At 34.2% G+C, this 25000-nt stretch overlaps 1 pseudogene; it reads right to left on the reverse strand.

Moving 5' to 3' along the window:
• Positions 1-1824: 1824 nt before the first annotated feature.
• On the reverse strand, positions 1825-13842 carry LOC108455039 (wall-associated receptor kinase-like 1; annotated as a pseudogene).
• Positions 13843-25000: the final 11158 nt, after the last annotated feature.

Here is a 25000-nt window from a genome sequence, read left to right on the forward strand (position 1 = left end):
GTAGGCATAAAGGCATTTAAGACAAACATGTGCATATCATGATAACATCATGCATGACATATACAGGTACTCCAGCAGAGCAAGAAATTTTGAATGATAGTTGTACTGAATCAAAGGAAAAGACACCTGAGTTCTACCAAATGACAGGTTTTGGTATTTTGATGTTTTTAATTCATGTTTTCAAAAATTAACTCATATTGCGAGAAGTGAGTTGAGCCTCGGGGCACGTCGAGGTATTTTCAATTTCTGTTTGTCAAAAAGTCAACTCAAATTGTGAGAGGTGAGTTGAGCCTCGGGGCACGCCAAGGTATTTTCAATTTCTATTTTTCAGTTTATATTTTTCAAAGAAATCAACTCATATTGCGAGAGGTGAGTTGAGCCTTGGCTCACATGTTGAGGAATTTTCAATTTCTATTTTTTTAATTTCTGTTTTTCAAAAATCAACTTATATTACGAGGGGTGAGTTGAGCCTTTTAATATCTGTTTTCAAAACCTACTTTTCAAATTAAGTTCCAAAATCAACTCATATTGCGAGAGGTGAGTTGAGCCTCAGCACGCGCTGAGGTATTTTCAATTTCTGCTTTTCAAAAATCAACTCATATTGCGAGAAGTGAGTTGAGCCTCGGCTCACATACTGAGGCATTTTTAATTTCTGCTTTTCAAAATCAACTCATATTGCGAGAGGTGAGTTGAGTCTCAGGTCACACGCTGAGGTATTTTCAAATTTTGCTTTTCAATTTCTACTTTTCCAAAATCAACTCATATTGCGAGAGGTGAGTTGAGCCTCGGGGCATGCTGAGGTATTTCCAATTTCTGTTTTAATTTCTGCTTTTCAAAAATCAACTCATATTGCGAAAGGTGAGTTGAGCCTTTTAATTCTGTTTTTCAAAAATCAACTCATATTGCGAGAGGTGAGTTGCGCCTTTTAATTTCTGTTTTTTTTTCAAAATCTACTTTTCAAATTAAGTTTCAAAAAGACCAACTCATATTGCGAGAGGTGAGTTGAGCCTTGGCCCGCGCGCTGAGCTATTTTTAATTTTTATTTTAATGTCGGTTTTTAAAGAGTCAATTCATATTGCGAGAAATGAGTTGAGCTCAAGATCACATGTCGAGTAAAAAAATAAAGATGAGAGCTGATGGAAGACACCAGATTTGGCCTCCCTGAAGTTGCAGTGAAACAGGTCAAAGTTGAAAGTCTCGTCCCCCTGAAGGTGCAATGGTGCTGATCAAGGATATCAAATCTTGCTTTTCCAAAGTTACAGAAGAGAAAACCACAAACCCTATCTCACTGAAGCGATAGAAAAGCAGATTGAAGATGTATATCTTATCTTTCTAAAGTTACAAGCGAAGCAGATCAAAGCCACAAATCTCATATCCTTGAAGCTACATTGGAGAAGATCGAAGCTACAAGGCGTATATTAGAAGGTGTAGTGGGTTGAACCAAAGCTACAAGATGCAGTGGCCTGAAAGGAGACTATTTGAACAAGAAGAGCACCAATGAAGTCAAGACTCAGCAAGACTGGGCAAAATTGGCCTTTCTTTGTGTCTTTTCTCTATTCTCTTTACACGACAATGAGCAAAGAGGGGCAGCTGTTATAGGCCAATTTTGGGCCGTTCTAAATTACTCAGCCGAAATACATTATAATTAAACCCCTTAACCCTTTTTTTAAACCCAATACCTGGTTGACCCATTACAAAACCCAATTATCCCTTAACCCATCAACTAACAACCCAATACCCACCAAACCCAGACCCAATTAATATATCCCAAGCCCAGATCAGAAAAAAGAAAAAGAAAATGAAAAAACCCTAGGTGCGCCGCACCTAGGTCTGCCTCCCCATGTCAGCCACCATACCACCGCTCCACCTGCTACCAACTGCTCCCATTCCGTCACCTGCAAAAGGAAGCACAAAACACGCAATAAGCAGTATCAAATCACTTGTAAATGGTTATAAAAGCCTTTAAAATTCTATGTAAAAGGGGGATTTTCAGGAATGAAAAAAAAAGAGAAAGGTTTCAAGGATACAAAACAAAAAGAAAGTGAAACTAACAGATAAAGCATAGATCGAGAATCAAAACAAGAAACCAGAAACAAAACAAGGAAATCAGATCAAGAATTGGATTACAAAGGTCGACTTATCTTATTTCTTTTCTTTTTTTTTCTTTTTTCGAATTTGTTTGCATACATTATTTTCACTCTACTAAAAATAATACACATGTAAGTATAAAAAAAATACTAAAAAAAGGAGAAGAAAAATATACCCTTGGCAATTTCCTACCATCAGTACACAAGTAACATGTGCCCCAAGACTACTTGGATGGTGATCGGCTCGGCGATTGGGGATCTTGGACCGAGAGAGAAAAGAGAGAGAGAGTTTCTTTTTTTTTTTTTTGAAACTGGAAGAAAATGAAATTTTTAGAATTTTTTTTACTTTTATAGCAGAAGAAAACGGCGTCGTTTTGAAGGACCCCCAAACGCGCCCAAAACGGCGTCGTTTTGGGGGTAACCCGATTACCCGACCCATTGGGACTGGGATCCGCGTGTTTTTGCGGAAGGGTCTAATTGCGCGAATGACCCTTCCGCTTTTTAAATGTTCTACAATGTAGTTTATATTTATTTATAAATTAGCCCGAAATTTAATCTGTTTTATAAATTGGTCCCTTTCAATACAAAGCGTTTTAATAACAGGGAATATTGCGATTTTGGGTCCTCCCATGTTGCACGCATATTGAAATCTGGTCCTCTCCTCCTTATTTTCTTTTCAAATCTGCCCCACAATTTTGTTTTTAGTTTAATTTTAGTCATTTTTTTCGTTTTATTTTCATTTTTAAATATCCTTGTTATTTTTTTATTATTATTATTATTATTATTATTATTATTATTATTATTATTATTATTATTATTATTATGTACTCTTGTTATATACGTATACATATATGTGTTTGTATTTAGTTTTTTTTAATATTTTGATGCTATACTTACTTTTATATTTCAATATTATTATTATCATTATTATTACCAATATTTATATATGTTTTAGTATATATGTATATATATGCATTTACGTATAGGCTTATTTTTATTACTTTATTTCAATATCTTTATTGTATTTGTTTTTGTATTTCAATCTTGTTATTATATTTATTATTATTATTATTATTATTATTATTATTATTATTATTATTATTATAGTGTATATTTCTATTTATGTAAATAGATTTATATGTATAGTATTTTAATTATGTTACATTGTTCTTTTTTGTATTTTAATACCATTATTATTATAATATGGTGTATGTTTTGTTATATACGTATATATTATGTGTATTTTATATATATTATGTATATTATTATTTTATTAGACATATTACGTATATACTAAATATCGTATCATTCATGTATTTTATTTTATATGTATATATCTTTAATTTATATATATAAGTATATCTTTTATAATATTAGTATTATTATTAACATTAATACGTTTTTAACATTGTAATTATGTATGTATATATTATGTAAATGTTTTAATATCATAAAATATATACGTTTTATATATATTATGAACATGTATTTTCAATGTTATTGGTTAAATTTTGTATATATTACCCTATATACATATTTCCATATTATCCCATGTATATATATTTTTAAATTCTATTATACGTATATGTTTATTTTTTACCATATTGTACATATATTATTATTACATTTGTTTTATTCCTACTACATTTATCATTAATATTTACACATATATTTTATTCTGTACACATATTCTATACATATAGTTTTATTTTCATATATCATTATATTCATTATTATACTTATTATTTTCACTTACTATTTTATTTCAATATTATTATATGCTATTTGGTGTACATATATCTTTTATTGTTACTATTTTTGCAATTATTATTAGCATAGGTCTGTTATATATGTATATTGTATATGTTCATTTTAAATATGTTATGTATGTATGCATATGTATGCATATGTACCCATATTATTCCTATTTTACGTACATATTCTTAATGTCATTATTACGTATATACATTCATTGTTTCCATCTCATATTTAATTTTAGTATTACATTATATCTTTATTGTTTATAATATTATTGTCACACTTATATTTGTTTCAATGCACTTCTAGATCATCATTTATTTATCTTTATTTCATGTCAATTTGATTTACATTTAAGCGAAAATATTTTTCTAATTAATTTTCAATAAGCGAAGCAACGTACCGATTTAACATTTAAGTCATCGATTTCATCGCTATGTTGGGTGAATATCAATTGACTCGTGTTAAAACGGTATATCCTTCTCAAAAATCAAAAAAAAAAATTGAAAATTCTTCTTTTCAATCGGATCACGATTAAATCTTATATTGAACTTGTACTTTTGAAAATCAAGACAACACATGTTTATAAGATACCAATTTTGGGCGCCGCGAGGGTGCTAATACCTTCCTTGCGCGTAACTGACTCCCGAACCCTAATTTTGTCACTGGATTTTGACGTAGATCTAAACTTAGCCTTCTTTTTGTTTTAAAATATAAATTTATTAGGTGTCCGGTCACACCCAGAAAAAGGATCGGTGGCGACTCCTCCTTTTTATAAAACCTAGATTCTATTCTCAAATTTCCAATAAATCGCCACAATTAGCGACCCCAAACCTAAAATTTTCACGTCGCTACAGATATCATTTAGTTTAAGTTTAACATCCACAAGGAGCTGGTAATGGATAGTTAAAACTCAAGGAGCTTTGTTTTAGATAACTCATTAATCCATAAAACTAGCATGTACAACTATGCTCAACTTATATTCAAATAACTTATTTTTCAATAATTCAGCAAGACTAAACAATGTATACATGCTAGAATAATTCACAAGTCTAACTTATATATTCACATGCATTTACAGGTTAAATGATAACTGACTCAAACTATAATTACATATGAAATTTACTATGAGAAAATACTAACACTTTAATGAAAGTTAATTCAATTTATTTAGCATATTATTCACATGTTTATGCATACATCTCACATTGTATTATCACAATATATAATATCACATTTAAATGATAATATGGCATTTAAGGCTATGAAACATAAAAGTAAGCTCTATCACTACACATTGGATACACTGATCTCCAATACACCAATTGACTCATTGAGTCGAACATATCCCAAAAAGTGAAGCATAAAGCTAACACTCTCCAACACACCAAACATGTCTGGTTGAATGGAGCTTAGCTCACATTCCCTTATCTTTCTAACCTGTCTTAGGGCCTCAATGCCCAAAAACACAATACATATAGGTGAGTACTCACAATCTTATGGCATGCCAACTATATCCAATGATTTCAAGAGATCACAAGGCTAAAATATCCACAATTACAAAATTTTAATTACTGATCTAATGTACATCATCTCTGTTCATATTCATCAATTCACTTCACAGTCTCTTACACATTACACTTATAGTTGTGATTATATTTGTTGTAAATTGTCATTCACTTTGGACATGAATTTGATTCTATACCTTGATCTGTCCTATTAGGAAGAGTGATCTCGAGCTTTCATGTGATCATTTCGATTGCATAAGTTATTTATTTAAATCGATGTTAAATATATCATTTTTATTTATTTCTTGAAGCGTTTATATGTTCATGTATATAATTAATTAAAAGAAAAATATATAATGTTCAGTAGTTCAAAGTTTTTTTTTTTAAAAATCAACTGTAAAAAAAAATTATAATGCAATGTTTGTTTAAAACAAATCGAACTAACTGATTTGACTGGGATTTGATTGAGATATCGATCTAAAGAAAGTAAAAAATTATTTGATTTGAGAACTGGGCTAAAAGCAATTGAACTGATTGAATCCTATTTTATAATTATTAATATCTTTTTGATTTTTTTAATAATTTATTTGATTTGAACCGAATAGGCTAAAACCCGACAGCCTGATTGGTTCGATCACTGATCTAATACAAAAAAATATTGATATAATATTCAACTTGAATTGTAAGCTTTTTGAAATTATGTATTAAGATATTCCAATTTAATTTGGATTCTTCAACTTAAAGATAACTGAAATTATTTAAGGTAAACCCAAGTAATTTACAACTCTAGTATTTAATATTAGTAGCTTCTAATGTCACAAGTATTGTGTGTGATTTTGCGCATTTAATATTTAGTTAGTTTTTAAAATTTTTTTAAACTTAAAAGGCGGTCTCTTTATTGAAGAATGGAATAAAAAAAAAACAATTAAAAAAACCAATAATTACAAGGAAAACACTAAAATGAATCCCTTAGTTGTGCGATTCTGACCAGCAATTGCTCAAACAAGATTATTAACAGTAGTGGATAGAGAACAACCAAACATGAAATGGGGTCATCAGAATGCAAATCCTCACAACCCTTTGAAGAAAGCCAACAGTTCTATGGAGGTTCATGAAGACGATAGTTTTCTGCAATAGCTGCTTCTACCAACGCCGGAGCATCTTCGACCTAGTAGCCATCCTCGCCTCAACTTAATCCCTCTTGCGCCGTTGTATGCGCTGTTTTGTTCCCAGATCTGCCAATGAAATGGAAGGCGTAGGCTTGAAACTCCTTCGCTATCTCCTTTGCAGACCATGTAAGAGCAATTATATCTGAGAAATCTTGTTCATGGTTATTAATCTTCCTAATAACAGATCTTGAATCTCCCCCGACTATTATTGACAGACAACCTAACTCTTTAGCAAAAAATATTTTATTTTTAATTGCATTAATTAATATAAAATAATATTTGTTATTTGAAATATTGAATATAATTAAAATATATTAACTTACTATAAAAATATATATTTCATAAAATTAGCACAATTTTTGTTTATGTCAAATTTTTTAACTAATAATTATAAATCATAATCATAATTATAATTATTAAAAAAATTCTTTATATTTATACTTAGAGTTCTATTCAAGTAATAACTCATATGAAATTAGCATAATTTTTTAACTAATAACGCAATTTAAATTCTAATTATTTTTAAATATGTAGTTATCACAACTCCTATTAGTTTATAATTATTTTTAAATGTATAATTATCACAACTTTTATTTTATTTTATTTTATTTTATTTTTAATTAATAATTCAAAATTAAATATTATAATTATTTTTAAATGTAATATCTCGTGAGATTGCATATTAAATGTAGGTTCTATAAATGGAGCAAATTGCAAGAAATTAGCTGGACAACCAGATGTGGATGGTTTTATGGTTGGTGGACAACCAGCTAATTCTGTATCGCTGTTTGGAGGTCATTTTTATTAATGAATTCATTGATTTAGCAAAAGAAAAAAAAAAGAAAACATATCCAGAACTTGTATAATAAATACCTTCAAGAGGTCAAATAACATTGAGCGAAACAAGTATGAATTTTTTGGCAACCACAAGACTCCGTCTGTCTGACAAATAGTGAAGCTAAAGGCTATCAATCTAAGAGAAATTGTTTCAGGAGTGCTGGAAACTAGAAAGTTGAATTTAATGGTAAAGTTTCACTGTCAGTTGTAATTGTCCTAGACATTGAACAACTAGGATTGGTCTCCCATGAATGGATTATGTCATCTATTTCAGATTCTTCATCACCATGGTCTTCAATAACATTTCCACCTGAAGCTTTAATCAACTCCAGCTCCATTGCTACTTTTTTTATGGTGGGTCTTTTCTTTCCATTAAGATTCAAGCATCTTTTTGCTAGAAGAGCCACAACTATAATCTCCTGCTTTGGACCAACTGTTGGAGTTTGAGTGTACTTTAACCGGGTAAAGTAAGAGTTGCAAACAGAGCACCAACAGCAACGTATTATACCCGGATAAAATATGAAGAAAAAAAAACGCTTGAAGCTCAAGCTTTAAGCTTGCTATTAAGAATAAAGAACAGAACCTTGAAGTTTTTGAAGGCAAAGAAATATGGAGCATAAAAAACTTGAATGAAATTCAATGGATTTTCATTAAAAGAAAACTTTGGCTTGTAGCCCTTACATATATCAGTCATTGACTGATCAAAAATAAGTCAAATACATCACCTAATGTATACCTAATACCACTAAGATACATTGAAACTTGATAGACATAACTTGCACACATGGTAAAGCTGATTTATCAATCTATCAGCACCTAATTACATCAAACATAAAACAAACATAGTTCCAAATGAACTAGAATGCATTACATTAACCAAAGTAACAAAATGGACAAAATGAACAACTGGAAATAGACTTTAGCTCTTGGCTCGGCAGTTTCTGGTCTTGGCCTGCTCTGCATGGTCTGATGGTTTAGTGCATGAGCTGCATGGAGGGCCACATTCTAACACTCCTCCTTGGTCTCCATGCTGCTAACTCCAAGTTATTTCCTTAACTTGATGAACCTTGAAGTACATAGGGCCTTTGTAAAAATATCAGCAACTTGGTCTTCTGAATTGCAATGAACCAGCTCTATCTCTCGAGCTTGTTCCATCTCCCTTACCACATGCAACTTAATGCTGAAATGTTTGGTTCTACCATGGAAGATAGGATTCTTTGCAATTGCAACAGCAGACTTGTTATCACAAAAGATCTCTGTTGCTTCCTTTTGATATAGGTTTAAATCACCAAGGATTTTTCTAACCCAGATGGCTTGGTTTACTGCTCCAGCAGTAGCCACATACTCAGCTTCTGCTGTTGACTGAGCAACAATTGATTGCTTTTTGGAACTCCAGTAAAACATAGCTGAACCAAGGGTAAAAGCATACCCTGAAGTGCTTTTCATATCATCTTTTGAACCGGCCCAATCACTGTCAGTGTAGCCTATCAGCTTCAAGTCTTCATTCCTGCTGAATTTCAATCCATAGCTCAGGGTGCCTTTGATGTACCTGAGCACTCTCTTTGCTACTTGAAGGTGTTGTTTGTTGCAGCAATGCATAAATCTTGATAGCACACTAACAGCATATATGATGTCTGGTCTGGTTGCTGTCAAATACAACAAGCAACCAACTAGACTCCTATAATCAGTTTCACTGACCTGTTCATAGCCTTCTTGACTTGATAGTTTTGCTCCAACAGCCATAGGTGTGCTTGTTGGTTTGCAGCTTTCCATAGAGAATTTGCTTAGAATTTTTGCAGCAAATGTCTTCTGCCCCAAAAAGATTCCACTATGAGTTTGCTGCACCTCCATTCCAAGAAAGTAGGTCATTTGCCCTAGATCAGACATTTCAAACATCTCTTTCATTTTGGCCTTAAAAATGCCAATATATTTTGGTCTCCTCCTGTCACTAAAAGATCATCAACATAGAGGGACACAATAAGCTGTGTTTCAGCTTGGTTCTTCTTAACATACAGAGTTGGCTCACTAGAACTCCTTTCAAACCCCAAGTGACTGTGTAACTATCGATCTCGCTATACCAGGCCCTTGGTGCCTGTTTTAGGCCATACAGAGCCTTCTTCAATTTGTATACCATGTCTTTTTTGCCTGACACAACAAAGCCTTGAGGCTGATCAATGTAGATCTCCTCTTCAAGGAAGCCATTGAGAAATGCAGACTTCACATCGAGCTGGTGGATTTTCCACTGCTTCTGAGCTGCTAAGGCAATCAGCAATCTGATGGTGTCTAGCCTGGCCACTGGTGCAAATGTCTCCATGTAGTCCAGGCCATACTTTTGGCTAAAGCCCTTCACAACTAGCCTAGCTTTAAGCTTGTTTAGGCTCCCATCTGCATTCTGCTTGGCTCGATAGACCCATTTTACTCTAATAACCTTTCTATTGGTTGGTCTAGGAACCAATTCCCATGTCTTGTTCTTCTCAATCATGGCAATTTCATCACCCATAGCTTGCTTCCAGCCTTGGTGTGCTTCAGCCTCTTCAAAGCAGCATGGTTCTTCTTGTGCAACATGAGCCCTTTCATAAACATCAGCCAAAGTCCTTGTACCCCTGACTGGTTCATCATCAACATCCATCTCTGGATCATTTTGATCAGCTTCAAACTGATCTGTCACAAGTTCTTCAGGAATGGCTTCAGGTTCATTTCTTTCCCAGTTCCAACAAGCCTTCTCATCAAACACTACATCTCTGCTCACTTGGATTTTGTTGGTTAAAGGATCCAGGATCCTATAACCCTTTTTGACCATACTATACCCGATTAAAATACCAGGAACAGCTCTTTTAGACAACTTGTCCCTCTTTACAGCTGGTACTTGGTTGTAACATAGACAACCAAAGACTTTCATATGAGCCAATGATGGCTTGAACCCGAACCAGGCTTCAAAAGGTGTTTTGTGAGCGAGTGCTTTGGTTGGAAGCCTATTCTGAATGTAGACAGCAGTATTGACAGCTTCAGCCCACATTGTCTTGGGTAGATTTTTCTCAAACAATAAGTATCTGGCCATATCCATCAAACTCCTGTTCTTCCTTTCACTAACCCTATTTTGCTAGGGTGTGTAGACATTGGTTAGCTGGTGTTTGATGCCAACATCTTTGCACAAAGATTGGAACTGAGCTGAAGTGTATTCAGTTCCATTATCTGACCTAATGGTCTTTATCTTGCAGCCTGTTTCTGTTTCCACTGCAGCTTTGAACTTTATAAACACTTGAGCAACCTCAGACTTATGCTTCAAAAAATAAACCCAAAGAAGATATCGGTATAGTCATCAATAAAGAGAATAAAGTACCTGTTACCACTTAGTGATTCTGTCCTCATGGGGCCACAAATATCACTGTGCACCAGTTCCAACTTGCTTGAAGCTCTTCAGGTTGTGTTTGTAGGAAATGGAAGCCTGGCTTGCTTTCCCATCTGACAGACTTCACAAACATCTTCACTCTAAACTGTCTTGGTGAAGTTTTCAACCATTTCCTTACTGACCATTTGAGCCATAGATTTGAAGTTGGCATGACCAAGTCTTTGATGCCAAAGCTTGGTGTCTTCAGTTGAAGCAACATGAGCTGAGTGTGAGTCACCTGACCAGTTGACTTCAAAGCATTTGTCACTCATGGTGACTGTCATGAGGCTTGATCCATTTGGATCGGTGATTTGGCACTCCTGGCCCTTGAACACAACTGAGTACCCATTTCCTAGCAGTTGAGAAATGCTAAGTAGGTTCCTGTCAATCTCAGGTACCAACAGCACATTTTTGATGATTTTATCACCTGTGGCAGTGCATATTTGCACATCTCCCTTACCTTCAGCCTTGATTAACTGACCATTCCCAATTTTTACCTTGGTTTTGCAGGATCTATCCAAGGTTTTGAAAATTGTTTCATCTGGTGACATGTGGTTGGTGCAGCCACTGTCCAGCAACCAGCCTTTTGTACCTTTCTTCTGGCCAGCTGAGCATGAAACAGCAAAGCCTTGTTCTTCATGGTCACTACTTTCTTCAGCCACCCGAGCTTCTTCATTCTTATGTTGAGGTTGGTTTTGGCCAGGTCTGCCTTTTTCTTTGCAGACTCTTTCAACATGGCCCTTCTTCTTGTAGTGTTGACACACAAGATCCGCTCGAACCAAAGATCCGCCTCTGGATGACTGTGTCTTTTACAAAATCTGCAGAGTCGATCTCCTCCTCTTGCAAAGATCGCTTAGGCCTGTTTTTCAAGTTCTTTTTGCCTTTATAGGCTGAGGTGCTCGAGGCTGCTTTGGCCTTAGCTTGGAAAGCACCCTCCTGGTGCTCCTCCATTCTACTGGCTCTCCTTTGTTCCTGAGCATAGAGGGCATTAATGAGCTCAGTTATGGAGATTGTTGCCAAGTCTCTCGAATCCTCCAAGGATGAGATCTTTGCCTCATATCTTTCAGGCAATATTGAGAGCACCTTCTCCACAATTCTTGCCTTATTGAACTGTTCTCCTAGCAATCTTATGTTGTTGACCACAGCCATTATCCTGTCTGAGTACTGCTTCACTGTCTCTTCTTCCTTCATTTTGAGATTTTCAAAGTCTCTTCTCAAGTTTAGTAACTGCTGCTGCCTAGTTCTTTCAGTGCCTTGGAACTCCTCCTTGAGTTTGTCCCAGGCCTGCTTGGGAGTCTCACAAGCCATGATTCTAGTGAAGATAACATCAGAAACACAGTTCTGAATGCATGACATGGCCTTGTGCCTTTTGGTCCTCTCATCTGCATGTTGTCTGATTTGAGCCACTGTTGGGTTGGCTCTGAGTGGAGCTCGCTCAGCATCTGTGTTGACAACTTCCCACAGATCGAAGGCTTGCGGGTAAGTCCTCATCTTAACCTGCCATATGTGGAACTTTTCACCATTAAAGACTGGTGGTGCAGCAGGAGAAAAGCCTAATGAAGCCATTTAATTTTCAACAACAGGTCCTCTAAGATGAAAGCTCTGATACCAATTGTTGGAGTTTGAGTGTACTTTAACCGGGTAAAGTAAGAGTTGCAAACAGAGCACCAGCAGCAACATATTATACCCGGATAAAATATTAAGAAAAAAAAAACGCTTGAAGCTCAAGCTTTAAGCTTGCTATTAAGAATAAAGAACAGAACCTTGAAGTTTTTGAAGGCAAAGAAATATGGAGCATAAAAAACTTGAATGAAATTCAATGGATTTTCATTAAAAGAAAACTTTGGCTTGTAGCCCTTACATATATCAGTCATTGACTGATCAAAAATAAGTCAAATACATCACCTAATGTATACCTAATACCACTAAGATACATTGAAACTTGATAAACATAACTTGCACACATGGTAAAGCTGATTTATCAATCTATCAGCACCTAATTACATCAAACATAAAACAAACATAGTTCCAAATGAACTAGAATGCATTACATTAACCAAAGTAACAAAATGGACAAAATGAACAACTGGAAACAGACTTTAGCTCTTGGCTCGGCTGCTTCTGGTCTTGGCCTGCTCTGCATGGTCTGATGGTTTGGTGCATGACCTGCATGGAGGGCCACATTCTAACACCAACCTTTACTACCATTGGATCGAGAATGTTAAATAAGGAATTCTCCTGCATTGAATGCAAAAAATAAGATACCAATCTTCTCACTGGCTGTGATTGCTCCGCAGAAATGGGTTTTTGTCCTGTTAAAAGCTCAATAAGAACAACTCCAAAGCTATAAACATCACTCTTCTCTGTGAATTGACTTGATCGAAAATATTCCGGATCCATGTATCCAAAAGTTCCTTGCACCCGAGTGGTTAGATGTGTTTGTTCAAGTGCAACTGATCTTGAAGTTCCAAAATCTGATACTTTGCCCTATATTTATCATCCAAAAGTATGTTACTAGATTTGATGTCTCGATGATAAATAGGAGTAGAAGCAGCTGAATGCAAATAGAATAAGGCATTGGCAATTTCAATCGCAATTCGTAAACGCATTTCCCATGTCAATGGCAATTCTTCATTTTGGTTATGAATGAGATCGTATAATGTACCATTTGGGATGAACTCATACACCAATAGAGGAACTTCAGCTTCTAAACAACACCCTAAAAGCTTAACCACATTCCTGTGATTAATTTGAGATAAAATAATTACCTCGTTAATGAACTGCTCAACCTTCTTTTCATCAAATTTCATTCCTTCCACCATTTTGGACTTCTTAATAGCCACAATGCTTCCATCTTTTAGCATTCATTTATAAACAGTTCCTTGACCTCCTTGACCAAGGATTCGATTCTCATTATAATAATTGGTCGCCTTTTCCATCTCTTTTGAAGTAAACAACTTTATTTTGTCAACATTACCTTCATTGCTAGACAAATGTTGTTGTAGTAGCAAACCTCCATTCCTTTTGAAGTATTTCTGCTTCAGCGTGAATTTTTGTTTTCTTTTGAGAACTTTGTACATACTCCATGTTGCGAGTAGTAGAAATAGTGTCCCAACACTAGTGCTGCAACCTATATAAATATAAGAAAAATAGTTACAAGATAAATTTGAAAAATAACGTACATGTTAAAAAACCATGAAAATGTTTCGATAAAGTTTTATTCATATTTGACAACCCTTCATTTCAAATGAACAATGAGTGCACCTTATTGCACCATCCATTATTTTGATATTCAACTTTTACAAATGTACTGATAAATAACTATTATTGCATCACACATTCAAAGGTAAATATATCACTACTTGAATTGACATAATTCAATAACCATAACGATTCCACTTTAAAATCGAACACGTACCTACAATAATGCTTGTCAAGCTATGATTGTTTTTATTCCGTATTCAGCGCTCGCAACGAAATCCCGTACTATTGAATTTATAATGAGGAGGGCAAGACTCTGGGAAGCAATAGTTGCTAGGAGTATTCAAACAAAGCATGTTGCAATACTTATAAAATCCACATTCCCGAACTGTCATTTATGAAATGAATAAAAAGAAGGTTATAATCATATAATTCAGCTAAAGTATATGAGAGGTCCTTATATTATATGGATTGAATCAAATTAGTTCCTCTATTATTAAATGGATCAATTTAGTCTCTATACTAATAAAAAATCAAACAAGTTTAAATTATAACAACTTAACATTTATTATATAAAAATAACTTGAAAATTATTTTTCAATTTCTATATTCAATTTCAAACAAAATATTTCATTTACAAACCATAAAAACTTTAAAATAATTAATTAAGTAAATAAATTTTAAATAATAAATAATAAATCTTTCAGTTTATTCTTTCTAATAATAGAGAAATTAATTTAATTAAATCGTATAATCGAGGGACTCTCATATACATTCACCCATATAATTCAATAAATATTAATTTAGTAATGCATGCCAAAATAGAAAAATTATATATTTAAAACATGAAAAGAAAATTCATTCAGCTTTAGTTTAATTGCATTATTGCTATTGTAACAATTAAAACCACATTATTTCAAATGTGATTAAGTGCATTCAAATTAGAAAGAGATTTAGATGTATAGAAACATAAAACAAATAAGTATAGTAGTTTTGTATAAGAGGGATGGATAATTTTTAATATATATTGAAGGTTAATATTTTAAAAATTCAACCGTTGAATTTAATATTTTATTCATATATATTATGCGTGTCAAATTTGATGTAAATTAAAAATTTTCAACTTTTTGTTTTATGTAAAAATATTCCGTCCTTGAATATATATTAATATATTGAGTATTGTAGATCAATATGATAGAAATATCGGATCAATTCAAAATTTATATGCATGACAAGTACAATTATATCGATAAATTCAACGGTTGGATTGTTAAAATATTAATAGTATAAAGAGATATGAAAGAATGTAAAACAACTTTAATTTTACACCAGTGTAAGTGGATTACTTCCCATATTTTTTATGCAATTGTTTTTGTATATATATATTCAAATTTTACACACTTTATTAAATATGATTTCGTATGTCCAATCTTCAACTTATTAGTATATTTTAGTCATGATATACCTCAACCAATAATAACTAGATTATGGCACATTAATGACGTAAGTGAAAAAAATTATGTAACAATTTATTTATAAAAAATTGATATAAAAATAAGAGTTTATTGAAATGGTAAAGTTAAGATATTAGCTATCATGGTGCCTTTGTTCAAATTTTATTATACTCATTTTTCTAGATTTTACATAAAATGTAAATGACAAAAATACTTTCATAAAAATATTTGTTGTTTTTATAAAAGTAACTGATTTTCATAATTTTATTTATAATAGTACTACTTTAAGGCACACCCGTGATGTGAGCAAAAAAAATGTAATAAACATATTTAATTACAGCTTATATAAGAATAGAATGAATCATTAGTTGAAATGATAAATTTTAAAATTATTGTGTGAAATGTTCAAATTTCACCATGTCAAATTTATTATGAATTTTATATAAAATATAAAAAGATAAAAGACCCTTAAAATAATATAACTTAATTTGTATATAAAAATATATTTTAATAATTTTTCGAGGTATACATATAAGTAAAGGCGAAGGGATTGTATGAAACCATGATTCCACGCCATCACTATCCCTTTTCATTAGGAGAATGACAAATCATATTTTCCTCTTCATTTTGAACATTTTTAGTTGGATTCGAATTTTTTTAGGGGGAAAAACCTGAAAATCAAGAGAAAAAAATATGATTTGTCATTCTCTTATTGGAAATAGATAGAGATAAAGTGGAATCACAGTTTCTTATAATCCTTTCTCATAAGTAAAGATAATAAATATATAAGAAGTAAAGTTCCCTAAAAAAACATTAATTCGTACCTTCGCATAACCTTGAATAACCGATATCACCGATATCTTTGATGCACACACATAGGTGATTAGAGCTCAACCTCGACCAACAATATTCATCATCGGATGTACAAGAAGTGTCCAGACTATCATTCAAATAGCACACTCCATATATTGGTGTGCCCCATTGCAGTTGTGTTGGGATATGCGTCCAATTGCTTATATTAAAATCGTCTAACACGGAGGTCAGATAATAGTCTGAAATTATGGAAGCAAATCCGCATGATCTTTTCCTCTTATAATCACTAGAATCAACCCTACTAGTCATGTTTATGTAGAATGAACTAAGACCCCAAGGAATATTAATATGACAACCAGCAATAGAGGAAGTCTCGTTATTAATCCTATAACTTGGTTGCAAACATCCGCTTATAAGAGTATCCGTTTCATTGCAAAAAAACAGTAACTAAATTACCGCAACCTGAAGACCAAAAAATGTTGAAATGTGACTAGTAAAAGCGGGTGCCAGTTAGGTTGAGACTCATCCCTTTTTTGTGATGGTTTTTTCGACAGTTGAAGTAAGTTGTTGGATGATTGACCACGACGGTGCCATACAAATAATCAAAGTCCAATATTTGTAGATTCATGCCATTTATAGTTAAGAAGGGCAGTTTTTGCCCATTGGCAGTTTTGCGGCAATTTATTTTAAACCAGTCATTGGGATTATCTTGATCCTTCATTCTGAAAGGGTAATGAAAAGTAACATAATTTCCACATGCCTCTATCATGTAGGGTTTGAAGTTGATACGTCCTAGTCTTGGTCTTTCGCATCCTGTTAATAAATAGGGAGTAACTTGCAAAATCTACTAAATTTAATAACATCCAATGTTTCTAAGAAATAAAAGCAATGTCGTTATTCAAAAAAATATATAGAATGATCTAAATTGAAGTTACCAATGAAAAGGGTTACTCTTTACTAAAATTTTAATTAAATTTGTGTATTACTTGTGACATTAAATTCTATAAAGACTTTCTTATTATCAATATTTCTAATTAAAACACTTGCCTTTAAAAGAAAAATGAATTCCACTTAAAAGAAAATCTGTGTTGCAGTTTTTTTTTCACACTCATCCTCTCTTTACATAATACACTGTAAATTTTATTCTAAATATTAATTTCTTAATTGAATATAATACTTAAACTAATGATTCCAAATTTTTTAAGGAATTAATATTCAATATTTAAAAAATTAGATTTAAAAAGAATCATTATAAACAAAATTATGTAAATTATGAAATGAATCTACACATAATACAAAAATTTTAATATATAAAACAAACCAACATGAAGCCAACGGTGTCCTTAATCTCCCTGATTAAGTGAAAATTTTAGTAAACTACACCTTTCTGCCTATCCCAAAAGAAAAAAAATTAACATAAACATTTTAACTCCTCTAAAAATTAATAATTTAATTTAATTTAATCTCGTTTAAGTATTAATTCTAGTTTTTAAAATACAAAACTTTTAGGTGTAAATTTTTAAAAAGAAAAATATTAATATACAAAATGAATGATCCTAAAAACTTTTTTTCGTACTTATATTATTCTAAAGACTGATTTTAAACAAGTAGCAAAATCATTATATTAACTGAACTAAAAGACGAAAAATAAAAGCCAAGCAATTGAAGTGACAGCGCGTGACTGACCTGTGTCTCCGCAATTGCTGGATTTCCAGTTGAGCACGGCGGGAACATGCGTGGTTCCAATATTGATGCCACTGAGTAATCGGTGCGGGCTATAGATGAAAGCAGATGCGCATCTGTTGCTGTCAGGATACATGGCCGTCATGTTTACAGTATAGGAAGTGAGATTTACAGTAATATAAGTAATGCAGCCAGATTCAGAAGCACCATCATCGTCACACCTGGATTGAATGCAGCCGCCAAGTGAGTCAGCTTCGTTACTTAAAATAGTAGCTAAATTTCCACAACCTACTGACCCGAAATAATTCCTCTCACTTGAGAAGAAAAAGGGAGTGCCTGAGAGATTCACACTCACACTAGCCTCGTTTGTATGATCACAATTAATGTAAGCAACTGGATTGCGGATGAGAATACCGTTTGAATATAAGGAACCAAGTACCTCCAGATCGATGCCATTTACGTTTATGAAAGGCTTTTTCCCATTTTGGGTTTGGTTGCAAGTTACTCTAAGCCAAGAATAAGTATAGCAGCTGCTATGGCTTCCAAAAGGGGATGAAATTGTAATATTTCTACATACTTCTTCTCCACAGGCAGGTTCTTGAGATTCTGCTGCTTGTAATATTGGGCATAACAGGAACAGGATCAGGAGTAGGAGGGCGAAGTAAAGCGCTAACTGAAAACCCATTTCCAATTGTTATTTGCTTTGAGGGAAATGAATGAAGATTTAGGTTGGGTTACTGAAGAAGCCAGGAGAGCAGAGTTAAGTAGCACCAGTATAAGCAGACGATGTTTGAGTAAGAAGCAAATGAAAAGTCTTTGCTCACACTTTCCTTGAAGTTCCAGTGTAAGTGCATTTGATTTGAGAATAATTCATTATTTTGTAAAGACTTTTATTGGACAATTTTCGGTCTCCATTTATTTTTTTTTAAAAATTTAAACTAGAGTAGGTTACGTATAAAGAGTTAGTGTTAAAAGGTGGCAACAAACAGCATATGTAAGTTAGCCGGATGAAGTACAGCAACATGCAAAACAACATATGTTATCCGGATGAAGTATGTTTTTGTACCAGTTGACCTATATTTGTTCTGACAACTTTTTTTGTTTTGTCTGTTTAAAGTGAGTCAAGGACTAAGCAGCTTTAGACTGTCAGCAGGTTACTATTGAACTATTTTTGTGCAAGTTACTTTTCAGAAAATTTATTGCTTTTTCAATGTAATAGCTTAATATATGTATATTTTATCTTTAAAACTTTCAAATGAATGAGAAGAAGTCAACTTAAGTTTTTTCTCCTTCAACCTTTGAGTTCTGCTTCTGTTTTTTGAGCTTTCAAACACAAAATTTGTTTGCTTTGTTTTCATTGATTATTTGGTTGAAACTTAACACATATTTTACCTGGAATTATTGCTTTGTTGCTCTAACTTCAACAAGAGCTTCATATTTTACCCGGGTAAATTAGTTCTGTTTTTTCTTCCTGTGTGAAAAACCCAACAAATGGTATCAAGAGCCTGTTATCTTTGAGGGTCTTGGTTGTGTTTTGTTTGTGAGTGACAAGTGTTTGAAAGAAAAGAAGCAGGAGCTATTTTTTATTGTCTTGTTTGGTTGCTGCAAAGATGAGTTTTTCACCACCACCACCACCTGTTTTTGCTGGTGAAAACTACAATATTTGGGCTGTGAAAATGAAGACATATCTGTAGGCACATGACCTGTGGAATGTTTTTCTAAATGACACAGAGCCACCTCCCTTGAGAGCTAATCCGACCATAGCTCAAATCAGGCAGCATAGTGAGGACACTGCCAAGAAGTACAAGGCCATGTCGTGTCTTCAGAGTGGAGTTTCAGATGTTATTTTCACAAGGATAATGGCCTGTGACTCACCAAAGCAGGCCTAGGACAAACTCAAGGAGGAGTTTCAAGGGTCAGACAAGACCAGGCAGCGACAACTGATCAACTTGAGGAGGGACTTTGAGAATCTAAGAATGGAGGACTCAGATACCATCAAGCAGTATGCTGACAGGATTATGGCCACAGTCAACAACATAAGACTACTTGGAGATGAGTTTAGTGACCAAAGGGTGGTTGAGAAAGTCATAACAACCTTACCAGAGAAGTATGAATCAAAAATCTCTTCTTTAGAAGACTCGAGGGACCTATCAACCATTCCCTTGACAGAGTTGATAAATGATCTCTATGCACAAGAGCAAAGAAGAGCAAACAGAATGGAAGAGCACTCTGAGGGAGCTTTTCAGGCCAGGTGTAGAGAAAGCTCAAGCTCAAGCTCAAGTTACAAAGGCAAGAAGCCTTGGCTAGAAAAGAAAGAGAAAGGGAAGAAGGATGCTGCTAAAAAGAAGTTTCCACCTTGTGCTCATTGCAAGAAGACTACTCACCTTGAAAAATACTGCTGGTACAGACCAGACATTCAGTGTAGAGGTTACAAACAGCTTGGACACATTGAAAAGGTGTGCAAAAACAAGCTAAAGCATGTACCACAAAGACTGTAACCAAGCTCAGGCTGCTGAGGATGTGGAAGCACTGGAAAAGCATGTCTTCACAGCTTTTTGTTTTGCAAGCTCAAGTAAGGTCAGCAAAAATTGGTTGATTGACAGTGGATGTACTTATTATATGGCTTCAGACAAAAGTATGTTCAGGGAGTTAGACACCAGTTTCATGTCCAAAGTCAGAATCGGCAATGGTGAACTCATAGAGGCCAAAGGCAAGGGCAAGGCTGTGATTGGCACAAAGTCAGGTAACAAAACCATCTCTGAGGTTCTTTATGTACCTGACATTGACCAAAATTTGCTGAGTGTTGGTCAGCTACTAGAGAAGGGGTATTCTCTCATTTTTGAAGGCAAGGTTTGTGTGATTAAAGATGTTGCTGACCAGGTGTTAGTAACAGTAGCCATGAATGATCGAAGCTTCACTTTAGATGTGAATCAGCTAGAACCAAAGATATGTGTAGCTCAGGCTGATGAATCAAGTTTGTGGCATAAAAGGCTAGGCCATGTGAACTAGAAGTCACTTAGCCTGCTGCACAAAATGAGTCTGGTAAAAGACATATCTTTTTTATTGAACCAAAGAAGGATGTGTGTGAAGTATGTCAACTTGGCAAGCAGACAAGAATGCCCTTTCCAGTCAACAAAGCATGGAAAGCTCAAGAGAGGCTCCAGCTGGTCCATACAGACATCTGTGGACCTATGAAAACCACCTCCCTGAATGGCAACGGTATTTTGCACTATTTATTGATGATTGCACCAGATTCTGTTGGGTAGGCTTTCTAAAGCAAAAGTTGCTGACTTTTTTTGCAAGTTCAAAGCACTGGTTGAGAACCAAGCCAGTTGCAAGCTGAAAAGCTTAAGGTCAGATAATGGAATTGAGTATGTGTCTCAAAGGTTCCAAAAGATATGTGATGATGCTGGAATTCAACACCAACTAACAACCATCTACACACCACAACAAAATGGTGTTTGTGAGAGGAAGAACAGGACAATTCTTGATATGGCCAGGTGCCTTTTGTTTGAGGCTAAAATGCCTAACAATTTTTGGGCTGAGGCAGTAAACACATCTGTTTACTTGCTGCACAGACTGCCAACTAATGCAGTGAGGAGTAAAACATGTTTTGAAGCCTGGTTTGGACAAAAACCAATAGTGTCACACTTGAAGGTATTTGGTTGTTTGTGCTATGCACTGGTTCCAGCAGAAAAAAGGACTAAGCTTGAAAAAAGGTCTATGCCAGGGGTGTTTGTAGGTTACAGCAGTGTGAAGAAGGGTTATAGGATCTTTGATCCATTGACCAAAAAAATTGTAGTGAGCAGAGATATGAAGTTAATGAAGTAGGCTACTGGAAATGGGATGGAACTAATGCAAGTTTGCTTGAGGAGGACCAAAATGATCTTGACTTGCAAAGATGTCGAGATTGAAGTCAAGTCAAGGTGATTATGATGATGTACCGCGGAGGGACTAGGACACTAGCAGACATCTATAAAAGGTGTGTTGTAACCATGGTTGAGCCTTCTTGCTATGATGAAGCAGCAAGGGAGAGCTACTGGCAAGAAGATATGGAAGCTGAACTGAAGATGATCCTTAAGAATGATACTTGGGAGCTGGTTGATAGGCCAGCAAATAGAAAAGTTATTGGTGTCAAATGGGTGTTCAGGACCAAGAACAATGCAGATGGGTCACTGAACAAGCACAAGGCCAGGCTAGTTGTGAAGGGCCACAGTCAGCAACAAGGAGTTGATTTCTTTGAAACCTTTGCACCTGTTGCAAGGTTAGGCACCATAAGGCTATTATGTGCCTTAGCTGCTCAGAAGCAATGGAAAGTCCATCAATTAGATGTTAAATCAACATTTCTGAATGGATTTCTCAAGGAATAAATTTTCATAGAACAACCTGATGGATTTAAGGTTGCTGGTGAAGAACATAAAGTCTACAAGCATAAGAAGGCTTTGTATGGTCTAAAGCAGGCTCCAAGGGCCTGGTATGACAGGATTGATGCATACCTGTCAAGGCTGGGATTTGAGAAGAGCATTAGTGAGCCTACACTTTATGTGAAGAAGGCTGAGAAAGAAACCTTGTTGATAGTCTCGCTTTATGTGGATGACTTGTTAGTTACTAGCTGCAAAAGTGAGTTAATTGAGAATTTTAAGAAGCAGGTGCAAGATGTGTTAGAAATGACTGATCTTGGTTTAATAACCTACTTCCTTGGTATGGAAGTGAATCAGAATGAGCATGGCATTTTCATAAGCCAGCAAACATTTGCACTAAAAGTTCTAAGCAAATTCAGCATGTCAAAGTGCAAGTCTGCTAACATTCCAGTTGCACTAGGAGAGAAACTATCAAGCACCAGTGAGCATGATCGAGTAGATGAAAAGGGGTACAGGAGTTTGGTTGGTTGCCTACTCTATTTAACAGCAACAAGGCCAGATATTATGTATGCTGTTAGCCTTCTCTCGAGGTTCATGCATTACTACAACACAACTCACTTCAAGGCTGCTAAAAGAGTCTTAAGGTATGTCAAAGAAACCTTAGGCTATGGTGTGATGCTTGAGAGAGCTGAAGAATTGAAGCTGGTTGGTTATTCAGACAGTGATTGGGCTGGCTCAGTTGATGATATGAAGAGCACATCAGGATACTTCTTCACTCTAGGTTCAGGAGTTTTTAGCTGGAGTTCAAAGAAACAACAGACAGTAGCTTAATCCACTGCAGAGGCTGAGTATATTGCAGCTGCTACTTCTGTTAATCAAGCAATTTGGCTTAGAAAGCTGTTGGTTGATTTGAATGCTAATCAAGTAGAAGCAAAAGAGATTATGGTAGACAATCAGTCTGCTGTTGCAATAGCCAAGAACCCTGTGTTCCATGGCAAAACGAAGCATTTCAAGATCAGATATCACTTTGTGAGGGAAGCAGAATTAACTAAGGAAATCAGCTTGGTCCATTGTTGTTCGAGGGATCAACTTGCTGATATTTTAACCAAGCCATTGGTTGCTACAAGGTTTGAGTGTTTAAGGAAGGAAATTGGAGTTTGCTGTTTTGTAGCCAAGGAGGAGTGTTAAAAGGTGGCAACAAACAACATATGTAAGTTAGCCGAATGAAGTACAGTAATATGCAAAACAACATATGTTATCCGAATGAAGTATGTTTTTGTACAAGTTGACCTATATTTGTTCTGACAACTTTTTTTTTGTCTGTTTAAAGTGAGTCAAGGACTAAGCAGCTTTAGACTATCAGCAGGTTACTATTGAACTATTTTTGTGCAAGTTACTTTTCAGAAAATTTATTGCTTTCTCAATGTAATAGCTTAATATATGTACATTTTATCTTTAAAAGTTTTAGATGAATGAAAAGAAGTCAACTTAAGTTTTTTCTCCTTCAACGTCTGAGTTCTGCTTTTATTTTTTGAGCTTTCAAACACAAAATTTGTTTGCTTTGTTTTCATTGATTATTTGGTTGAAACTTAACACATATTTTACCCAGAATTATTGCTTTGTTGCTCTAGCTTCAACAAGAGCTTCATATTTTACCTGGGTAAATTAGTTCTGCTTTTTCTTCCTGTGTGAAAAATCCAACAGTTAGAGACAAATCAAATGGCTATTCAAGCCTTAACCCCTAATTTGTTATATATATATATATATATATATATATATATATATATATATTCAAATTCCTTAAAATATTTTTACAATAGTATTAAGAAGTAAGGATAATTTATGTTCGTCCATTCAAAACTTTAAAATATTTTAAATCATATTGTACAATAGAAAGTTTGATATTATAGATTAAGTATTAGTTAATATTAATCCTATTATACTAACAAGTGGATGAATAGAAGACCTTTTTCCGGTATTTATATTGAGCTGCAATATTAAAAGCATAATTTTTTACCTAAATATTACTTTTATTTTAAACAAAATTAAACCGAAACTGTACAATAGACAAAAATATATGTGATTAAAGTTAATTTTAATTAAGGGTAAATTACACCAACAGTCACTAACTTTGGGGTAGCTAACAAAATAGTCACCTAAGTTTCATTTCAATCACTCAACTTTTGAAAAATAACAAAACAATCACTAATGTTATAAAAAAGTTACAAAACAGTCACTGATTAACAGTTTTCATTAGTGTCTTAGCGGGACCGCTAATGTGGCAAGTTAACTTGCCACGTTGGATGTCCATAGTGGAAACCCATCCAATTTAAGAAGAAATTGAAAAAAAAAAACTTTATAACAGAGAAGAAGAAGAAGAAGAAGATTCTGTGAGTAAACAATATTCCTTTGCGGAAGCCGTTCAAACAATGATTCAACATCCGCCATCGCCTCACACTTGCAATACATTGTCAAAAGTGCATTACTTACAATTATTTCTGATAAATACTACATCTTTACAAATTGGGCATGAAGCTATTTTCCTTATTCGGTAGCCGAAAGGATTCCACAAACATACTTGAGTATGTATAAGAATTATGCTTGTTACCTCAGCTTTCATAATTCATGAACAACCTAGAAGCTTCCTCAAATAATCCACAATTAGCATAACCAGAAATTAAACAATTACATGAAGCAACATCTAGACGAGGCATCTGATTAAATACCATATCTACACTATC

This window comes from Gossypium arboreum, chromosome 9 (genome assembly GCF_025698485.1).
Source record: "Gossypium arboreum isolate Shixiya-1 chromosome 9, ASM2569848v2, whole genome shotgun sequence".
Classification (NCBI taxonomy): Eukaryota; Viridiplantae; Streptophyta; class Magnoliopsida; order Malvales; family Malvaceae; genus Gossypium; species Gossypium arboreum.